Here is a 7,631-nt window from a genome sequence, read left to right on the forward strand (position 1 = left end):
GCATTATTAATTTTATTGGAAAATATGGGTAAAATTGATTTTTGTAAATCCCATGAATCTTTTACTCAAAAAGAAGAATATTGAATATATTTCACTTGAGAAATTTGATAAAGAATATGAAAATATCCATCGAGAAAAAGTACCTTTAACTAGGCTAAGCAATTGGTAGAAACTTAGAAAAGTCCCATCGGGTGTCGAAAGTAGAAAACGGTACTAAATGTGAATGCGATGTGAGTGCGGTGTGATAAGATGTGAATGGATGTGGATGAGATGTGATATGATGTAAATGGATGTGGATGTGAATGTGATGAGATGTGGATGAGATGTGATGTGATGTAAATGGATGTGGATGTGATGTGATGTAAATGGATGTGGATGTGGATGTGGATGTGAATGTGATAAGATGTGTATGTGATGTGATAAGATGTGAATGTGATGCGAGGAGATGTGAGTGGATGTGATGAGATGTGGATGAGATGTGATGCGATGTAAATGGATGTGGATGTGGATGTGGATGTGAATATGATGAGATGTGAATGAGTTGTGATGATATGTGAATGGTGTGATGTGATGTAAATGGATGAGAATGAGATGTGAAGTGATAGATGTGCATGTGAATGAATGGATGGATGTGGAAAGATGTGCATGTGAATGAATGGATGGATGTGGATAGATGTGAATGTGAATGAATGGATGGATGTGGATGAATGAGATGAGATGTGAATGGATGTGATGAGATATGGATAGATGTGGATGTGATGTAATGTGGATGGAATGAATGAGATATGATGTGGATAGATGTGGACGTGATGTAATGTGGATGGAATGAATGAGATGTGATGCGGATAGATGTGGACGTGATGTAATGTGGATGGAATGAATGGGTGTGATGAGATATGAATGAATGTGATGAGATGTGAGTTGATGTGATGAGATGTGAATGGGTGTGATGAGATATGAACGGATGTGATGAGATGTGATGTGAATCGGGGTGGATGTGAATGGATGAGATGTGATGTGAATGGATGAGATGTGATGTGAATGGATGTGATGTGGATCGGGGTAGATGTGAATGGATGAGATGTGATGTGATGTGGATATGGGTAGATGTGAATGGATGAGATGTGATGAGGATGGATGTGATGTGATGTGATGAGGACCTAAATAGATATAATTGGATGTGATGAGATGTGATGTGATGTGGATAGATGTGATGAGATGTAATACGATATGATTGGATGAGAATAGATGAAGGATGATGGGAATAGATATGACTGGATGTGGAATAATCAAAGTGAATTGATTTGGAAGAATGTGGAATAACGAGAAATGATGTGGAACAATGTGGAAAGATGAGAGTTCGTTTTAGAAACTGTATTTATGACCTGTTTTTAAATAATTGTTTTATGTCAAGAATGTTGGGGAAGCATTTTGACCATATTGTGAATGAGATCGTGGATACCTAAGTGATAAAGTTGCAACAGGTGACGGAGAGTCAATGGAGGATGTCTCACGTAGCAAGGTCGTCAGCCAAGGTCTTGACCAGCGTTGGTTGGATTTAAATGGTGAGCTTCTGGTACGATGGATGAGGGACCAAGGAAGCGGCCTATGAGTGAAGCGCTAGGTGATGTGCGCGAGCGCGAGGAAGGAGCCCAGAGGGTGACCATACGGTGCTCGAGCTCTGGGTCACCGAAGATACCCACACGTGCGTCAAGAAAGAAAATGGAACAAGGTGTTAGAGTTGTTTTCTGAACTCAGGCATGGATCTGGTTGATTGTCCTTGTTGCTGGTCCTCAACGAACGAGTCCATGGCTCTTTTATATGGATCTGTTGGTTGATCTTGCTGATCTTCAACGGAGCGTCCATCTGGCTTTTCTTATGTGATTACATTGCCGGCGGGTACTATGAGCTAGGAACTATTGAAAAGGCCCCTGAGTGAACAGGTGGTGAGCGTTCGGGTTGCCAATGATGCCATAGGTACACCGATAAGGAATGATTGGAAATTAGAATTCAAGCTGGATATTTTGGAGGATTATGTGATCAGTGATACTATGGTTTCATTAAAAGATTGTTTTAAAGACAGCTGAATATGTGAAATAGGCAATTTCATATTGGGTGTGTAAGTGGTGTGACTATCTTGAAGTTTGCTTGAAGCGTCGGCTAGGGGGCCTGGGAACTCTTTTCCCTGGTACCTGGGACAAAACATAACCAAATTTCTAAATGGATCCTATCACTACAGTGGTTGGGCGGTTGGCTAACCTATGGGATTGGATGGGGTTAGGCTGGACTAATGGATCCCTAAAATGAGACTCAATTCTGTTATGTTACGACGATAGATAAAGTAAATCCCGGATAGTCTTTGTTCTATGGAAAAGAATCAACGGATGTGCCTCTTGATGATGAGGAAAAAAGAATTGGTCTCTATGATCCAAGTGCAAGTCTCTTCCTTGATCTGACCATGTGACGTACGGGTTCGGTCGGATCAGTTTGGTTAGTTAAGGCTCTTGACTACGTTAGAATAAAAATATCTTGGAGGAATCGTCTATGTCTGCTAGTAGGCGAGGGAAGTTTTTCCGAGTTCAGTTTTGAAAGAGCCGAGGGATTAGTCTTTTGTCCAGATATCCGTGGTGGGCAAGGCCCCGAGTGTCAAGAGGACTTCCTACCATATTCTAGGATTGGACATCCTATGCAAAAAGAATAATTTTCATCATATTCATGAGAAATAATTTTTTTGTAATTATGCATAATTAATTGATTATGAGAAAAGAGTAAATTTTGGTGAATTTATTTTTATACAAAAAGAGGAATTCCCATGATATTTGAGATCCAAGTAATTAAATGGTAAAAGAGAATTTTTGGCATAATTCAAATTATGAGTATTTATCAAAAGTGAAATTTTGAGCATTATTAATTTTATTAGAAAATATGGATAGAATTGATTTTTGTAAATCCCATGAATCTTTTAATCAAAAAGAAGAATATTGAATATATTTCACTTGAGAAATTTGGAGAAAGAATATGAAAATATCCATCGAGAAAAAGTACCTTTAACTAGACTAAGCAATTGGCAGAAACTTAGAAAAGTCCCATCGGTATCGAAAGTAGAAAACGGTAAATGTGAATGTGATGTGATAAGATGTGAGTGGATGTGATGAGATGTGAGTGGATGTGATGAGATGTGATGTGATGTAAATGGATGTGGATGTGAATGTGATGAGATGTGATGTCATGTAAATGGATGTGGATGTAAATATGATGAGATGTGGATGAGATGTGATGTGAGATGTAAATGGATGTGGATGTGGATGTGGATGTGATAAGATGTGTATGTGATGTGATAAGATGTGAATGTGATTTGAGGAGATGTGAATGGATATAATGAGATGTGGATGAGATGTGATACGATGTAAATGGATGTGGATGTGGATGTGGATGTGATGAGATGTGATGATATGTGAATGGTGTGATGTGATGTAAATGGATGAGAATGAGATGTGAAGTGATAGATGTGCATGTGAATGAAAGGATGGATGTGGATAGATGTGAATGTGAATGAATGGATGGATAAATGTGGATAGATGTGCATGTGAATGAATGGATGGATGTGGATAGATGTGAATGAGAATGAATGGATGGATGTGGATGAATGAGATGAGATGTGAATGGATGTGATGAGATATGGATAGATGTGGATATGATGTAATGTGGATGGAATGAATGAGATGAGATGTGAATGGATGTGATGAGATATAAATAGATGTGGATGTGATGTCACGTGGATGGAATGAATGAGATGTGATGTGGATAGATGTGGACGTGATGTAATGTGATGTGATGTGGATAGATGTGGACGCGATGTAATGTGGATGGAATGAATGGGTGTGATGAGATATGAATGAATGTGATGAGATATGAGTGGATGTGATGAGATGTGAATGGATGTGATGAGATATGAATGAATGTGATGAGATGTGATGTGAATCAGGGTGGATGTGATGCGATGTGATGTGAATCGGGGTGGATGTGATGAGATGTGATGTGAATGGATGTGATGTGATGTGATGTGGATATGGATAGATGTGAGTGGGTGTGATGAGATATGAATGGATGTGATGAGATGTGATGTGAATCGGGGTGGATGTGAATGGATGAGATGTGATGTTCACGAATGGATGTGATATGATGTGATGTGGATCGGGGTAGATGTGAATGGATGAGATGTGATGTGAATGGATTGATGTGATGTGATGTGGATATGGATAGATGTGAATGGATGAGATGTGATGAGGATGGATGTGATGTGATGTGATGAGGATATCGGAATAGATATAATTGGATGTGATGAGATGTGATGTGGATGAATGTGATGTGATGTGATGTGGATCGATGTGATGAGATGTAATATGATATGATTGGATGAGAATGGATGAAGGATGATGGGAATAGATATGACTGGATATGGAATAAGCAAAGTGAATTGATTTGGAAGAATGTGGAATAATGAGAACTGTTGTGGAACTGTTGTGGAACAATGTGGAAAGATGAGAGTTCGTTAGAAACTGTATTTATGACCTGGCTTTAAATGATTTTTTTATTTCAAGAATGCTAGGGAAGATGAGAGTTCGTTAGAACTGTATTTATGACCTGGCTTTAAATGATTTTTTAATTTCAAGAATGCTAGGGAAGCATTTTGACCATCTTGTGACTGAGATCGTGGAGACCTAAGTAATAAAGTTGCAACAGCGCATGTGACGGAGAGTCAATAGAGGATGTCTCGCATAGCAAAGTATCGGCCGAGGTCTTGACCAGCCTCGATTCAATTTAAATGGTGAGCTTCCAGTACGGTGGATGAGGGACCAAGGAAGCGGCTTATGAGTGATACCCACGCGTGCATCGAGGAAGAAAATGAAACAAGGTGTTAGAGTTGTTTTCTGAACTCGGGCATGGATCTGGTTGATTGTCCTTGCTGGTCCTCAAAACGGATGAGTCTATGGCTCTTTTATATGGATCTGTTGGTTGATCTTGCTGATCTCCAATGGAGAGTCCATCTGGATATTCTTATGTGATTATATTATCAGGTACTATGAGCTAGGAACTATTGAAAAGGCCCCTGAGTGAACAGGTGGTGAGCGTTCTGGTTGCCAATGATGCCATAGGTACACCGATAAGGAATGATTGGAAATTCGAATTCAAGCTGGATATTTTGGAGGATTATGATCAATGATACTATGGTTTCATTAAAAGATTGTTTTAAAGATAGCTAAATCTGTGAAACATGCAATTTCATATTGGGTGTGTAAGTAGTGTGACTATCTTGAAGTTTACTTGAAGCGCCGACTAGGGGGCCTGGGAACTCTTTTCCTTGGTACCCGGGACAAAAACATAACCAAATTTCTAAATGGATCCTATCACTACAGTGGTTGGGCGGTTGGCTAACCCATGGGATTGGATGGGGTTAGGCTGGACTGATGGATCCCTAAAATGAGACTCAATTCTGTTATGTTACGATAGATGAAGTAAATCCCGGATAGTCTTTGTTCTATGGAAAAGAATCAACGGCTATGCCTCTTGATGAGGGAAAAAGCATTGGTCTCTATGATCTAAGTGCAAATCTCTTCCTTGATCTGACCATGTGACTTACGGGTTCGGTCGAATCAATTTGGTTAGTTATTAAGGCTCTTGACTACGTTAGAATAAAAATATCCTGGAGGAATCGCCTATGTCTGTTGGGCGAAGGAAGTTTTTTCAGGTTCGGTTTTGGAAGAACCGAGGGATTAGTCTCTTGTCCGGATAGTTGTGGGGCGAGGCCCCGAGTGAGAGGTTCTGCCCTGCGCAAGAAGTGCTACTTCCGCTGCTAGCACCCCGGAATTCGTTGCGCCGAGGGGGCAGGGATCTTCCATCCCACATTGAAAACTACTATGTACCACAATCATATGTGTACACATGCATTCTTCTAGATTTCTGCCCAATAAGGGGATTTAACTATGTATAGCAAGTAATGTGAAGAGTTGGATCTAGCCATGATCCAATTTTCTGCCAAAGAAGAAGGAGTTGGAGAAGACCAAGAACTAAAGGCCTCTCATGAGGTCAACTTTGTTTGCTGATGATTGGGTTCTGTAAAGAACCAAGGACCTTAACCCTCATTGTCGACTACCCCATAGTGTGGGCTCTCACAAATGCCTTTGTTTATACTAGGAAAAAACAAACTATCTTCAAACCCATAGTATGGTACTTGGGATAACTGACCACTAGGTAACATGATATTTATTCAGGGGGGATTTGTTGGTAGACATATTGTTCACCACCACCAAATATCTCTAGTCACTCATGTATGTAAGGGTCATGTGGTCTAAGGTTAATTTGATCATTTTAATTCATCATTGTAAAAGCAGCGTAGTTACCAGGGAATCTCTACTTCAGCACTAGTGACCACGTAGATGCCAATCAACCCACCATAAATTAAGGAATCGTAGAATCGTGGGAGAGAATCAAGGACGTAGAATCTTGGAGAGAGAATCATGGAGTGTAGAGATATTCTAGGAGAGAATGTAGGAGTGGTTTAAGGAGATGCCTTTGGCACTTTATGCTTTGTACTGGCCTATATAATGGGCACCCATGTAATGAGAAACATATACTTCATTTGTCCTCTATGATGCTATCATTATGTTAATGACTATTACTTAGTTAAATCACTTGTGCTTAAATTCTAATTACCCTTAATTATGCTTATTATCTTGATGTGTTTGAGCCTCTCCATGATTTCCAATAAATTATAGTGCCTATGATAAGGAACTTTTGGCCATAGTACATGCTCTTCACATGTGGAAACACTAACTTATGGATTCATAATTCTTGATAAAGATAGAAAAGTATTAGACACCTTCTTTGTTAGCCCCCTTTATCTATGACCATCTATTAAATGGGCCTCATTCATTTAAGCTTTCATCCTATTCATGATTTTTCAAATTCTTGGATGCACTTATGCATAACTACTTGCCTTTTAATAGTTACTCTTGTGCTCATGGTTTTCTATTCTTTAAAAAAGGTCTATGCATTACTGCACCCTATAGAGAACTTGTTTTACAAGAAATGCATGCACCACCTTATATAGGACATCATGGTATACTCTCTACTTTGACTACTTTTTGTAAAGATAACTTATATTGTCCTAACATGAAAAAGGATTTAGCAAATTTTATTTCCGCTTACATTGTTGGTCAGTGTTAATAAGTGTCATAATGGAAAATCATAAATGCCCTTGCCAATTACTAATAGTCCATGGGTAGAAATTTCAATGGATTTCATTATAGGATTGCGTACTTCTTTGTCACATAATGATATAATCTGGACCATAGTAAATAGATTTAGCAAACAAGCATATTTTGTTCCATGTAAGAAAACATTGACTGCTCCACTTACTCCTAAGTTGTTTATTAAAATTATTTTCACTCATCATGGTTTTCCTAGACTCATTGTTTCTGATAGAGAATCCCACTTTTGCAATCATTTTTGCATAACTTTATTCTCTAATTTAGGCACTAAAATGGACTTCAGTTTTGCTTTCCATCCTGACAACAATAGACCAAGGCTACTATTAGCACTATCATGGATATTCTGCGATCTCCCCCACT

This window comes from Cibotium barometz, chromosome 8 (assembly GCF_041138505.1).
Source record: "Cibotium barometz isolate CiBa-2024 chromosome 8, ASM4113850v1, whole genome shotgun sequence".
Lineage (NCBI taxonomy): Eukaryota > Viridiplantae > Streptophyta > Polypodiopsida > Cyatheales > Cibotiaceae > Cibotium > Cibotium barometz.